Source organism: Carya illinoinensis, chromosome 3 (genome assembly GCF_018687715.1).
Source record: "Carya illinoinensis cultivar Pawnee chromosome 3, C.illinoinensisPawnee_v1, whole genome shotgun sequence".
NCBI lineage: Eukaryota > Viridiplantae > Streptophyta > Magnoliopsida > Fagales > Juglandaceae > Carya > Carya illinoinensis.
In genome coordinates this window covers 37,487,173-37,503,126 of record NC_056754.1, presented here as the reverse complement: position 1 = coordinate 37,503,126, position 15,954 = coordinate 37,487,173, and the positions used below count along the sequence as shown (strand labels likewise).

Here is a 15,954-nt window from a genome sequence, read left to right as displayed (position 1 = left end):
AATAGTAGGCTCGGATTCCACCAGTGCAGCACAACATTCATGATGATTTCTTTCCTTCTCTACATTTATTTGACGACAAGTTTGATTGATTGTTATTATGTTTTTTCCCCTTAAATTACTCCTTTGTTAAGTTATCTTTCCATTGGAATAAGAGTTTCCTTATATTGTCAATTAGTCTCCTCCTACAAGTAATCTGTAATTGGGAAGAGAATGATTATTATGTGATTTTGTCAAGTTTAAGAAATTCTCAATAAACTGTTTTAGTTATGTTCAAGAAGACACAACTCTTCTTCTCCATTTTATTTTCGTCTGTCTTCCACTACACCAATTTGGCATCTGAGCAAGGCTTTACCTGGCAGAGAAACCAACAGCACTTTGAAGGGATCAAATGCATGTTACAAGAAATCCAAACAGCCATCACAAGCGTTCGCTTTGGTGGCAACAAGATTCAAGATGCTGAGGGTGCAAACTACCCGAAGGGTGGCCATGATTTCATGCATCGGCAAAGGGATCATGCACATGATGATTCTTCTGACGTTGAAGAACTCGAAGGCTTCGTCCATGGAAACCAAGTTGCTAGAAGGGCTCTTGATAACAATCACAATTTCAAAATTAAAATCGACTTACCTTGTTTCAATGGTCACCTCTATGTTGAGAGCTTTCTCGACTGAATGCTTGAAGTGGAGAACTTTTTTGACTATATGCAAATTCTTGAAGCACAACAAGTGAAGTTGGTTGCTTATAAATTGCATGGTGGTGCCTCGGCTTGGTGGGAATAGATGCAAAACAACAGGAAGAGACAAGGCAAACAACCTGTACGCGTATGGCCCAAGATGAAGCGACTAATGAGAGCTAGATTTTTACCTCTAGTCTATGAGCAAATTCTCTACCAACAATACCAAAATCGTAAGCAAGGGGCGAGGACTATAAGCGACTACATAGAAGAATTTTACCTACTGAATGTTCGTAATAATCTTTCAAAAACAGAGGGGCAATAAATTGCAAGATATATGGGGGGGCTTGCACATAGCCATCCAAGACAAAGTATCCTTGCACACTGTGTGGTCCCTGTCAGAGGTTGTTAATTTGGCTATGAAGATTGAGATGCAATTGATAGGTCACCACCAAGAGCACTGGCTTAAGCACCACAAGCAAGGTCTGCTATCCAACAACAGCAGCCCAATGACTCACGATCATACAGCAGGTTCCAAAAGGCCAAAAAAGTAGCACTCAAAACACAAAGGCCCTAGTAAAAAAAAAGGGGGGGGGGGGGGGGGGGGGAGGTAGTAACCCATATGTGAGACCCACAACTGGGAAATGCTTTCGGTGCAATCAACCAAGACATCAATCCAATAAGTGCCCCACACGACGTTTGGTTCATCTAATAGAAGACGGAGAGGATGATCCAAGAGAATGGGATAGCAATGATGTCGATACAGTCAAGGAACTTGTTGAAGGAGATGAAGGAGAGCTAGTCAATTGTGGCATTCAAAGAATTTTGCTAGCACCGAAATCAGAAGAGAGAAGCCAGCTACATTCAATTTTCAAGACAATGTGCACTATTAACAACAAGGTATGTAATGTGATAATTGATAGTGGAAGTTGTGAAAATATTGTATCTAAGGCTCTTGTTGCTGCACTTGCTTTAAAAATTGAGAAACACCCACGACCATATAAAATTGGTTGGATTTGAAAAGGGTCTGAGACTCGCATGAATAATCTTTGTTGAGTTCCTTTCTCCATTAGAAAATTTTGTAAGGATAAGGCATTGTGCGATATGGTAGAGATGGATGCGTCTCACATATTACTTGGACGCCCATGGTAGTTTGATGTGGATGCTCTTTACAAGGGGTGAGAGAATGTGTAATCATTTTTGTGGCAGGGACGAAAACTTGTACCCATGGCAAATAAAAAAAATTCCTTCCTCACAGTCACTAAGGCTCAGTTTATGGCCAATGCTAAAGTGGTAGGGGAAGTGTGGACTCTTGTGGTCAAAGGAAATGACATGGTGGAGACCACCGATACTCCCTTGCAAGTGAAGAATCTTTTATTTAAGTATGAAGATATCATGCCGCAGGAACTACTCGAAGGACTCCCGCCTATGAGGGACTTCCAGTATCACATCGACTCGGTACCAGGAGCAAGCTTACCAAATCTTCCCCATTATCCCATGAGTCCTAATGAACATCAAATTCTACAAGACCAAGTAGAAGAGCTTATCCAAAAGGGGCTAACCAGGGAGAGTATGAGTCCATGCACTATGACTACGCTGCTCACACCTTAAAAAGATGGAAGTTGGAGGATGTGCGTGGATAGTCACGCCATCAACAAGATCATAGTAAAATATCAATTTCCCATCCCTCAATTAATTAACGTGCTCGACATGCTTGCATGGTCTAATGTATTTTCAAAACTCGACTTGCATAGTGGGTACCATCAAATTCAAATTCGGTCCAGGGACAAATGGAAAACCGCATTCAGGACTAAAGAAGGCCTATACAAATGGTTGGTGATTCGGTTTGGCTTGTTTAATGCACCAAACACCTTTATGTGGGTCATGCATTAGGTGCTCAAACCATTCATTAGAAGGTTTGTCATCGTTTATTTCGATGACATTCTTCTATACAGCCAAGATAAAGGTGAGCATGTTGAACATTGAGAGAAGTGCTATCTGTGTTGTGGGAAAACAAGCTACTTATCAACCTTAAGAAATGCACTTTTATGCACAACAAGCTGTTGTTCCTTGGGTTTGTGATAAGTGCAGAGGGCATTCATGTAAGTGAAGGAAAAGTGAGAGCCATTTGAGAGTGGCCGAAACCAGCAATGGTTGGTTAGGTGCGTAGCTTCCATGGGCTAGCTACCTTCTACTGAAGGTTCATTAAGGATTTCAGTTCAATCGTAGCACCCATTATTGAGTGCATGAAAAAGGACCATTTCGTTGGGGGAGACAATCAGGAGGCTAGTTTTGCTCTAATAAACGAAAGGTTGTCCACGACTCTAGTGCTGGCATTACCGAGCTTTGAGAAACTCTTTGAAGGGAGTGCGATGCATGCATCATAGGCATTGGTGCAGTTCTCTCCCAAGAGGGTCGACCTAAAGAGTATTTCAGTGAGAAGTTGAATGAGTCTTGGCAGAAATGGACCACTTATGAACTAGAATTTTACGTTGTCATTAAATCGCTTAATCACTAGGAGCATTATCTGATACAAAGGGAATTTTGTCCTATACAGTGATCATTATGCCCTGAAGTTTATCAATACTGAAAGAAATCTGAACCGAATTCATACAAGGTGGATCGAGTTCATGCAAAAGTTCACCATGGTCTTGAAACATAAATGTGGGCAACAGAATAGGGTCGCTGACGCCTACAGCTGTCGAGCAACCCTGCTGGTGACTTTGAAGGCCGAACTTATGAGTTTTGAGCAGCTGCAAGACTTGTATGCCGATGACCTGGACTTCGCCAATACCTGGAACCAATGCTCGAATGGCCAAGCTGCAGAGGACTTCCATATTCAAGCTGGTTATCTTTTTCATGGGAACCAATTTTACATTCCCAGAACTTCATTATGGGAACATCTGATCTGAAAGTTACATGGAGGAGGTCTAAGAGGACATGTAGGGAGAGATAAAACCATTTTTTTGGTTACCAAATGTTACTTTTGGCCTCAGTTAATGAAATATGTTGGCAAGTTCATGCAAGGATGTCCTATATGCCAAGTAGGGACGGGTCAATCACAAAACATAGGTCTTTACATGCCATTACCAGTGTCGACAAATATTTGGAAAGACTTGAGCATGGATTTTGTACTTGGCCTACCCCGAACCCAGCGTGGAGCTGACTCTGTTTTTGTGGTCGTTGATCGATTTTCAAAATTGGCACATTTCATTTATTGCTGGAAGGCATTAGACGTCTCAAACATTGCTCATCTCTTCTTTAAAGAGGTAGTTCGCTTGCATGAAGTCCCTAAAACAATTACTTTAGACCATGATACTAAGTTTCTCAGCCATTTTTGGGTGACTCTATGGAAGAAATTTGGAATTTCACTCAAGTATAGTAGCACTTGTCATCCTCAAACTGATGCCCAAACTGAAGTGACCAACAAAACTTTGGACAATATGCTCCGTTGTATTTATGGTGACAAACCGAAGCAATGGGACATGATTCTTCCATAGAATTTGCTTTCAATAGCATGTGTAACCAATCCGCTGGAAAATCACCATTTGAGCTAGTTGTCTACACTCAGCCCTCTAAGCATGCTCTGGATTTGGCCTTCCTAAATTACCAGGTATCAGTGCAGCAGTCGAAAACATGGCTGCAAGGATCACACAAATACAATCAGAAGTACGAAACAATTTGGAAAGGGCCAATGAAAAATACAAGGTCGCAGCTAACAAACGGAAGCAAGCCAAGATATTTGAAGAAGGTGATTTAGTCATGGTTTATTTGCATAAAGGCCATTTATCGTCAGGTGTCTACAGCAAATTGCAAAACAAGAAATATGGTCCATTTCTTAAAAAAATCAATGACAATGCTTATGTGATTGAGCTACCAGAGGATATGGCAATTTCTTCAACTTTTAATATTGCAGACTTGTATGAATATCATCCGCTAGATGAGCCACTTTATATTGACAACGACTCGGGGACAAGTCTTTCTTCAAGAGGGGGTGAGTTGGTGCAGGACAATATCGAGCAAACTGAAGAGGCCTAGATGAGTTACCAAGAATAGCATGCTCAGATTCCACCAGCATAGCACAGCATCCATGATGATTTCTTTCCTTCTTTACGTTTATTTGACAACAACTTTGATTGATTGTTATTCTATTTTTTTTTCCCTTAAATTACTCCTCTGTTAAGTTATGTTTCCATTGGAATAAGAGTTTTCTTATATTGTTAATTAATCTCCTCCTACAAGTAATCTGTAAGTGAGAAGAGAAGAATTATTATGTGATTTTGTCAAGTTTAAGAAATTTTCAATAAAATGTCTCAGTTTTGTTCAAGAAGACAGCTCTTCTTCTCCATTTTATTTTCGTCCATCTTCCGCTACGCCATCAACCCGTGGCATAATATTTGCATATGCTTGGGTATATGGTGCTCAACTTGTAATATGAGTGTATGCATATGTTTGGGTAGGGTGTGACCAACCCGTGCCATGTATGTGTGAGTGATGGTGTGAGAAACTACAAGAGAAATACAAGAAAACTTACCTAGAAGTAGGATGGTGCTCAGCGTGAATATTTGGTGATGGTGGCCTAGTATGTGTTTTGTGAAGCGAGGGTTGTGGCGTGTGCGGCACCATTGAGCGTATCAAGTGTGTGTGCCAAGTTTAGGGTCTTAATTATAGCATTTGTAGGATGCAAGTTGACTCACTCGAAAATAAGCAGCACAAAGGCTATCCCAAGTGTAGGAGGGTGTTGCGTAATAATTAGGAATAAAATTCCTAAATCGTCTCTTCGAGAAAAGTTATTTTAAAACCAAACTCTTATAAAATGGTGAAAATATTTACAAAAAGAAAATAAAAGTGGTGATATATATAATGAATGGAAGAGTGCAACGGAAATAAAAAAAAGGTACTGGTCATGAACTAGTTTCATATTGTTGGATTAGAGTGTAGCAAGGACAAGTAAAAGACCGAGATGCAAAACAGTAAACTAAATTTGCTGAAATTAATTAACCAAAATTTAAGGGGCAAGAAAAGTAAATGACATCAGATTAAATAAGCAAGAATTAAAATGAAAGCTTAAAGGCACAAGAAAAGTAAATGACATTAAATTAAACAAGCATGAATTAAAAAGCCAAAGATTGCAACAATACATCATAAACTTCAATCTAAAATAAAAAGGAGCTAGAGAGGAAGGCTACAGGCAGAGGAGGAAAGCTGGGCAGCAACAGTTGCAACTGCATTGTTGTGCTCCCTCTTCTCGTCCAAGTTCTCTCCAAAAACTAAAGAAAAAAAAAAACTAAGAGCAAAACTAAATTACTCTACTCCTACTCCTACTTTAGCCGACTGAAGGTGTAGAACATCTCTCCCTTTTATGGCCATTTCATGTGTCCAAAAGAAGGAAAGAAACAAAACTCATCTCCTAGCCACGTGCATGTGTCCATCCAAAAGCAAGAGAAAAAAATGTGGGCCCCCTGCATGCGTGTAAGAACCCCCCAAGGCCTAAGGCAAGTTGCATCTCACATCCATCCAAAATTAAAAGCATAATTTGTTATGCATTCAACATGTGTCAGCATGGCCTCTCTTTTTGCCTTTTATCAAAACGTCTGCTGCTTTATGCTTTGCGTGTCTTTAGTGGAGGTTCCCTTGCAAAATGCCAAAAACCAACTGCCTTCTATGAACTGTTGTGTTCAGAGTGTTAAACATTAAAAAAAAAAAAAAAATAACAAAGAAAGGAGGCTTGACAACCCCATGTGCATGTGAGAAACCATGTGCTTTCTTTTCTTTATTCATGGGTCCCACATAAAGAATAGCCATTAAATGAAACAATGGAAACAATAGCCGTTTCTAGCCCAGCAGGAAACGAAGCATGCGTTCCAACTTGTAAAGACCCGTGTGCGTCAACCCATGCTGCGTTTTGGGAGAAGTTTGAAAATACTGTCACTCCAAGAACCTAGACATCTATGTAAAGGTCACTATCAGTTAGACGTAACAGCTCACCGAAAATCATTATTTAAAAGTAAAAACAAGGAAAAGAAATAACACACAAAATAGATAATCAAAATTAAATTAAAATGAAAATAGAATATCACAATTGTGTTGTGTATATAAGGAAATATCATCCAATTAAATCACAGATTATAAAATTAAGTATAAATTATGATATTAACCAATTTAAATCACAACTCAGATTTATGCCTATTAACTATTTTTTCATCTAAAACCAATAATAGTGTTAATAAAATAATTAAATTATATTGGTTCTAAATATATAAAATATGCAATAATTCAGCTTAATCACAAGTCCAAGTGAGATAAGACTCCTAGTGTTTTTCCCTAGACCAAAACATGCTTTGTATCTTAGTCATCCTAGGGTTTTTAGCTAGGGCTAGAGTTCTTGACTTAGACTAGGTCAGTCCTAGAGTTTTGGATAGGGCTAGGACATTTATTAATCTAGAATTAATCTTCCCTAGGTTTTCGAATAGGGCTGGGAGATGTGATTTCATTTCAAGTTTTGATTATATTCGGAGTTGTAATTAAGCTAGGAGTTGTAGTTAGGCTAAGATTTGTGATAAGATTAAATGTCATGCTTGAACTAGGAATTGTTTTTGTATTAGGAATCATACTTGAACTAGGAGTTCTACATAAACTAGGAGTTGTAATTAATCTAGGAATCCTAATCGGAGTAGGTTTTAATACTAACCTAGAAGGCTTACTCTGTGGGGTCTTTAATGGGCATGGGTGAGCATAGTGATTGGGCCTTGCTCACCCTCCCTTAATCTTAATGGGCTTGGCCCAAACCCATTTGTTGGGCTAAGTCCAAAATTATTTTATAAAACTAGAAGCCTTAATCATAATGTAATCCTAGCATTTCTAATTTAGAAACTTGAAGGTTCGAGATGTTACATTACTCTCCATCACTTCTCTCCATTATGCTCTTCATGGTGCTTGATGTAGACAGGAAAGTTCGAGTTCTTTGCTTGCTATGCTTCACGGCGCCGAAACAGACCTCACCACTTTAGCGACCCAACTATAGCCAAACTACTAGGGTTGGACCACTAGCACCTTGATAAGCTCCATGCACAACTGCCTCTTACCCTGGCCAATCCACTTCTAGTCATACAATGTGCCCTGATCATCTCACCCTTCTTTGGAGCAATAGTGGGAGAGCAAGAAACTATGTACAACCAGTTGACTCCCAACAAGACCACACACACAGTAACATCGACCAAGCATAGCGTCACCACTTCCAAGACCATGTGCATGCTGCTTGGCCTAAAAAGGAAAAACAAAAAAGAAGAAGGCAAGAAGGAAGGCAATGACAAGATTAGCATGAAGGCTTGGACAAAAGTGCACTAGTATGGCCAAACATCCATGGTTGCTTGAGTTGCCATGTGCATGGTAATAAGATAAGTTGTGAATGGTCACCGCATCATTGGAGGCAAGGTGGAACACTACACCGAGCACATGGTTGTTCACCCGACACTATAATTCTTGTGAAAAAGTGCCAAGACTAGTAGAAGCTCTAGAACAACCAAAAAGACACATGAATAGCTCTTCGCCCAACACTCCCACTTAATGGCAACCACTCTTTGCTAGACAAAAGGTAGAAAACTTAAAGCGGTCACCGAATTATTCAAACTCTCTTCTCCAAGCCTTAATGTATAAATTTATTTGTCCTAATGAATTTGGATTTTAGATGTCATCCTTATAAAGCTCCTCAAGTCTCTACAAGATTTTAAAGGAATAAAAAAATGGAAACATGAGGACGAACAAGTGGATAAGCAAAGCACTTCACTCACCAGTCTTAAGTAATTAATAGTGCTTAGGTGCATAGGCTCAACCATGAGTCCCGATAAGCACAAGCAAAGCAAAAAGGAACAAAAAATTACTCAAAGACGAGCAATATGCATTAAACGGGAATCACTCAATGGCAAAAAATCCCCCACAAGCAAAAATCAAAAGAAGCAACTAAATGGCCCCATTTTGCCTCTCTTGAACTTTCTATTATGATTTTATTTTCACAAAAAATCTGGTTTTTGGAGGTTTTCCCCCACAAAAATTCTCAAGATTCCACAAGAATCCCAAGGGATGAATAAGTAAGAACCACTTTGTTCACTAGTTTTAACCAAAAGCAAGTTCAAACAACCCACATCATAAAGAAGAGCCACGAGGAGAATAAATGGATCAATAATGATGCACAATGGTGATGAACCTCCACTAGAAAAAAAAAATCATGAAAACCATCCATCTAACCTGGAGTATTAGTCGACAAGTGGCCCTTGAGCACAGCTTAGGAACCTCAGCTCTCTACCTTTGCCAGAATAGAGTCACATGTTGAGCAAGAAATGCTCGCCTGAGCAACAACAATCACTCAGACCTACAACACTCTTCCCCAACGACAACTTTCGCCTGAGCAGCAATACTCTTCCAAGCAGCAAAGGGGTCATGCCACCTTAGGTCTCACTTGGGCGCCTCGGGCCCCTACTTGAGCACTATAGGAATTGAATTCTTACCAAAACCCAAGCTGCTTAGCTCAGTATTTCAAGTCTCAAGTTCATGATTTGGGCTATTTAACTAACTAGTTTGGTTCTTAGTAAAAATATTTGAGAGCAATCGGGTTGTCCTAAAGTTAAGCACTCAAACCCTCCATAAACCAAGGCTAACATGACCATGGCAACTAATGTGTGTCCAACAAATTGAGCCCTCCTTAAACAAATTGAGCTCTATCTTAGGAACAAACACAACACATCAGCGATTGTGGCAACCAGGACTTACCTAAGCCTCTTAGTTTATTTTGATGTAATGTTTTGGGCTATGCAAGGTGGAACAACCCAATTAGAACGTAAGCTTGAAACACTAGGCATCTAAGGCCATGAGGGAGGCCCACAAGCCCATGTAAATTTCGGCCTCTATAGAAAAATTAGGGTTTGAAGCCCAATGGAAGTAGGGCACATGACTAGCCTATTTCTTTGAACATCACATGTCACCCAATGAAACCTACATTAGGACTTGATGAATTAGGACTGAATTGAGGGAAGAGAGTTTTGAGTCTTATATGTCTACCCTAGAAAATTACCCCCTTTTTGTCATGTGTCATGCATGCAAGAGGACTTGCTTGTAAGAAGAAACATTGTAAAACATGTCACTAGCAGAAAAGGGCGTCTGGAAAAGGAAATGATGAGGTTATAGGAAAGTGGTGCCTATGGAAGACCAAAGGACAAGGGGGCATGGTAACCATGGAGATAGAGTTTCGATTTCTAAGAAAGGTTACCACTTGTCATGCATGCAAGATGGAAGAGGAAAAGATTGCATTGGGAATGAGTGAAATCTTACAAGGAAGATGGAGAGCCATATGCCTAAGGGGTTTCTAAAAGAATATTGGAGAGAAACTCATGAGGTGGGGCATTGGGAATTTGTGCATGCCACCACATTGCCCAATCACATTCTTTCCAAGACCTTGGAAGATGAAAGATTGTCTTGGGAGATGAAGGGAATTTGGTAGCCACCTACACACACACATACTTCACTTGCCACTTGGCAAGCATGCACATGGGTAGTGCTTTGAGGATGATTTAGGATTTGAAAATTGATCATTTTGCCACTAGATTCAGTGAATTAGACACATGATGAAGGGCTTAAGGGGAATTAGGGTTTTAGTTGGTAACCCACACGCCACTTGTCCAAAAGTTAGCTTTTGATTTCCAACATAATCTAATGATGAGGGAGGAGAAGAGACACAAACGGTAGTGATGCCATTTGGCATCCATGCACCAAGCATTAGATTTTTCTGGAGGAAATCACATGCCTATAAGAAAGGGAAAACCGAAAACCAAGAGTCTTTTAGTCACTTGGAAGAACAACTTGAAGATTTTTGGACTACTCATGTTCTCTCTACTCTCTAACATTTTTTCTCCATCCAAACACCATTCACGCCACCCTCCATCCACTCAAACATTGTTCTAGGTGCTTGCAAGTTAAAGTCATCATTCATAAAGGAAAGCCACAAGGTAAGGAAAATCAAAGCACTTTCTTTTTCTTGTTTTTCACCCACGGCCAAGAGAGGGAATGTTTCGGTTTCCACAAGTTCTTCATGAATAAATGATCAAGACACACACACATGATCAAGAGAAGAGAAATGCTTTCAGATTTGAGGTAGAGTTTCCACGCGAGCACACACACTTGGGTACTTAGGGTTCTCTCCTCCAAATAATAAAAATCCAAACTTCTTTTGCTTAAGTTTTGAGGATGAATACTTTTGAGAGGAAGGAAGACCACAACCTAGGCATTCATTTGAGAAACTAGGGTTTTCGTCCTATTAAGTTTTGGACCTATATGGAAGAATGGAGTTCTTCTTGTCTCGAAGAAAAGCCTAAAGCACACTCACTCACACATGCTTGGATTAGGGCTTATAAGGAGTCGATTCGTATGATTCTCATACTATATTTTTCAGCTTGCTTATTATTATTGGACGTTGGATTTTTGTAAGTATACCTCTAACTTACTCTCGGATATTCTATGTATATGATATCTGAACTTGTTTGTTTATGATTGATTTGATCATGCCTTATATTCGGTTTTCTTTGAGTATTTGTTGCTAAGTTATTGGATTGATTTGTTGCTACTTGATTTACATTATGAAAATGAGTTGTGATGCCACATCTAGTATTTGGATTCACATGCTTTGATGTGTAACTTGATATTTTATGCCTAACTAAACATGTTAGAAGTTTAAGTCCATAAATTGGTTGCTTATTCACATGTATATTTATATGCATGATTCGGACATGTGTATGATTATTAGTGATTTTTAACCAAATGCATTAGAAGATTCTAAGTTTATGAAAAGATTGTGTATTGTCCATGTTAATTTTTGACATGTTTCGGCCATGATTATGAGTAATGTGTTGTCAATGCATGTTTGAAGCTCCAAGTGCATACTTAAGTGAATATTCATGCATGTTAGGGTTTGCATGTTTTGGCCATGCATAGTGTCTGTGAAATTATAAATGCTTTGTTTCTTTGATGATTACATATCTTTAAATTGAATAAAAACATGGACGTATGTTTTAATATTTTCAAGTTGTAATGCGAGATGTATATGGTTGTACATGATTACATGATGTTTGGTTTGTGTTAAGTCTCGTCATGCATTAGCACGTGTCTCACAATAAGTGAAAGGTTTCATAGTCCACGTCATATGCATTGAATTTATAAAATTATTTTTTTAAAAAAGAAAATAGTTGTTTAAAGTTTTGTCACTATCCCAAATGTTAGAATGGGGAAATACCCTAGTGGAACCCCTCTGTCCACTTGAAAATAATTAAAATAGAGTGGTAGCTCTTAAGTCAACGAAGTAAAGTCGACGGGGTCGAATAGTTCCTAAAAGGAAATAATACTGGAGCGATGTTGCACCTAAAGCTAGTAGGTGTCCTATGGTAAAGGCGAAAAGGTGAACTGTCGTACTATGTATGTTTAAGAATAAGATGTAGTCACCTTGATCAAAGTAGGCCAATGGTTGATACGGTAACTAGCGGGAAATACACGGTGCATAGGAGAGCCGTGAGATATCCAATCATATGATTAAAGTCAAGAATAAGGTCTTAAACTCCAAGATATGCTATGCTATGTTATAAGAATAAGAATCCGAGCTCATATGTATGCTAATGTTTGAAATGAAAAGATATGCTATGTAACAAAAAGTTTATTTGTTATGTCATGTCATTCATCACACATATATGTCATGCTATATTATGTTATGTCATCTGTCATTTTATTTCACGTCACGTCATGTCTCGAGTAGAGAGTATGTCATGAAATCAGTATTTTCATACTGGTGGCATAATCACTATGATCGTCTGAGTATCTCCATTGATAATTTACGCAATGTACTTTTAGAGCAATTGTTAGAGTACCTCTACCAAAATGCTCATAGTGAAATCATTCTGATTGTCAGAGTATTTTCGTTTAAAGCTATTGCTAGGTACTCCTATCGTAATCATTTTGATTGTTAAGGTATCTCATTCACAATATTCATGGCATAATCATTCTGATTGTCTAAATATGTCTGACTGAATATGTTGGGTAGAATCATTTTGATTGTTCACTATTCCTAACGAAATAGCTAGCAAAATTATTCTAATTGTCAGAGTTCATGTTCAATTTCAAGTCCAATTCATGTTAAGTTCAATTTATGTCACGTTCATGTCAATTACAATTCATATTTATTAATCAGTTATTTATGAACAAGATTCTAAGTTCATGTTCAAGTTCAGTTTCACATTAGTTTCAAGTTTCAGTTTCATGTCATGATATTTCATGTTCAATTCAAGTTCATATTAGTTCAAACTCAAGTTCAAGTTAATTCAATTCAATTCATGCCAATTCAAGTTATGTCAGCATATGTCATGTTGTTTGTCAAGTCATATCACATTTATTCATGTTCATGTGAGCATTTATATCTTTTATTGTCACTCATGTATCTTTATATTGTTAATTCAAGTTGGTTTTCAATTTGCTGAGATTTGTAATCAAAATCTCACTCGGTAGTCTCAACTACCATTACCCCCGGAATAGTAGATCATGTGCCAAGATTAGGAGTATCAATAAAGGATCATTTGGAGAAGATCGATTAGGCCACAACGCAACAATAAGGAGCTCATCACTTCGATTGCTTCAACTTATAGATAGGATTATAGCTATCTTGACCGAGTTATGTGAGTTACTCAATGAGTTAGCTTAGTAGTTATATTAGTTTGTTACGTACTTAAGGAGCGTTGTCTTCAGTACTCATGATGTTAAAGGCCTCTTGGACTAGTATTGTAACTTTTGATCACCTGATATCTTAAGTTTATGAAGTATGTTTTTTATGTTTAGGAATATTTGCTATATAGTATTGCTTAAAGAAAAAAGTTATCTGCTGCAAATATTACATATTATTTATATGCATACTATGTGCATTACATCTTTATTTGTCATGAACAAGAGTAGGTAACCTTATATTGCATGTCCCGACACTTAGGCTTCACCAAATTTCAAGCAGAATTTGGGGACGTCACATAGACCCATAGAGTCAACAGGCTCCTTGATTACTTAGTGCAAGTGACAACAAACAAACTCTAACTTTAACTCCAAAACAACAACACAACCTTGAAATCTATCTTGAAGGGCAAGAAACCCACTAGCGCCCATGAAAACAAAAACAATCACTAGATATAGAGAAATTGCTTTCCACGCTCTTCATTAACATTAAACAATCATATGCAATTATCAATCATGCATGATTATCAAGTAAACGCTCACACAAACAAACTTCCTAGAGGCCCATTCTCAAGGGCCCTTACCATGAATTTTGCAAGTCTAATTGAGGTCCATCCTCGGAGATCTTCATTGCATCCTTACAATGGAAAACCGGGGACAAGTTTCCTAGAACTTATTTTTCTACAAGTTTCATAGATTTTCTTTATCATGGTTTACTTAAAGATTCTCAAGGCATTCTGGTTGGATAAGTCAACCTCAAGAATTGCATATATCTGTTAAATATAAAATGAATTGGGTCTAACCCATCACCAATAATAAAGGAAGAAATAAGATGAGGAAGAGATACAAGAAGTTAGAAATAAGACGAGAAAGAGATAATGCCAAAAGAGGTTGACATCAAATACAAAAAGTGGAAGTGAGGTGAAGAAAGTAGGATTCAACTACTCCAAGGAAAGAATGAGAACTTTATAAAAGGAAAGGATCTATACAAATCTCCAGACTTCTTTACACATAAACTCTCAGATTATTGGGCTCTCTCTCTCTCTCTCTCTCTCTCCCCATAAGGAATGCATCTTCTTCAACCTTCCAGGAATCATGATTTCCTGCATTGCATTGAGAGCTATGAGAGGCCTTGTAAGATTGTAAAATCACCAAATATAGTATATTTCTCCCCCAAACAACCTATGAACGTAGATTTTTATGCCGAACCATGTAAATATTTTTCCTCTATCTTTATTTATATTTTATATGCTTTATTTATTATTTATTTCTTGGATGAATATTCGAGCAACGTATCGACACTCAAGCCTTCATCATGGGCCATGAAATCATTCATCATCTGCCATTCAATCATACTGTTGGGCTCCAACCCCATAAAAAAATGCATCAGCAATACCCTTACACGTATGTATGGTAAACGACATGTATTTTATAAAAATATTATATATGTATGACATTCATTGGAAGCCCCTTTTATGTACCCAAATGATGAAGGAATTTACAATTTTTTTTACTATCATGATATATTTATAGATGTCAAAGTTTCATGTTAGTTGCATGACACATGCTCAAGATATATTATGAAAAGTTATGATTTTATGTGAGTAATCATGCATTAAAATATTTATGAAAAGTTACGATTTTATGTGATGAGTCATGCATCAAAATATTTAATAAAAAAATCATGATTTTATGTGAGGAAACATGTATCATGACATGTTCTGAAAGGTTATGTTTGAAATCTATGATACAATTAGGTATGGTAAGGCAATATATGAAAAGAAAATTTTCATATATGATTATGATGAGGCATGACAGTTAACATACATAATGCCCAATTAACTTTAGGAAAACTTTCATTCAAACTTTCCAACAACTCAACAAGCATAATTGGCAATTATTGTCATCAAAGTGAGGAGCTGACGAAAGGAGACAGGACCTATCTGTCTTAGCCACCTAATGCAGAGCCATACTTAATAATTGAATCACCTTAAGCGGACGGCCCTAGAGAGAGAAGCTCTCCCTTCTCTCTAAAACCTCACCAAAAAACGAAGCCAGTTTGAAGGGGGTGGGAGCTTCGGCTCCCCTCTCCCTCTCTTCCCCTACCTAGTAGTTGTTTTTTTTTTTTTTTGTGTTTGTTTTATTTTATTTTTTCTTCAAGTCAAATAAGGGAGAAACGCCAATCTGAGATTTTTCGGCGACCAGAAGACCACATGTGCCCCACCATGGGGTTCCTCAGCCTCAAATCTTTCAGAATGCCGAATTGTTAGGGACCTTGGTCTAGTCCCTAAACATTCGGGTCCATGAGCTCATCTTGTTGTGGTGATGACCGAATGTGCCTAGCTAACTTGCTTCGCCTTGAACTTGCGTGACAATGGAGGGTCCCTAGGTTGATGAAAGTTTAGTGTTTGAGTGTTGGAAGTGATGATGATGATGATGATGATGATGATGTAGTAGGGTAATCTAAGTGATGATTTGGTGTGTTTAATGCAATGTGGAATGGCTTGATGGTTGCCCTTGGATGATGCTTAGGG

General features: G+C 38.1%; 1 long non-coding RNA gene across 1 annotated transcript; it reads right to left on the bottom strand.

Moving 5' to 3' along the window:
- Positions 1-3,148: 3,148 nt before the first annotated feature.
- On the bottom strand, positions 3,149-5,992 carry LOC122305648. The gene is made up of 2 exons (XR_006241191.1): positions 5,863-5,992; positions 3,149-4,313 (listed from the first exon to the last, which is right to left on the bottom strand). It is a non-coding gene; the product is annotated as an uncharacterized LOC122305648 (long non-coding RNA).
- Positions 5,993-15,954: the final 9,962 nt, after the last annotated feature.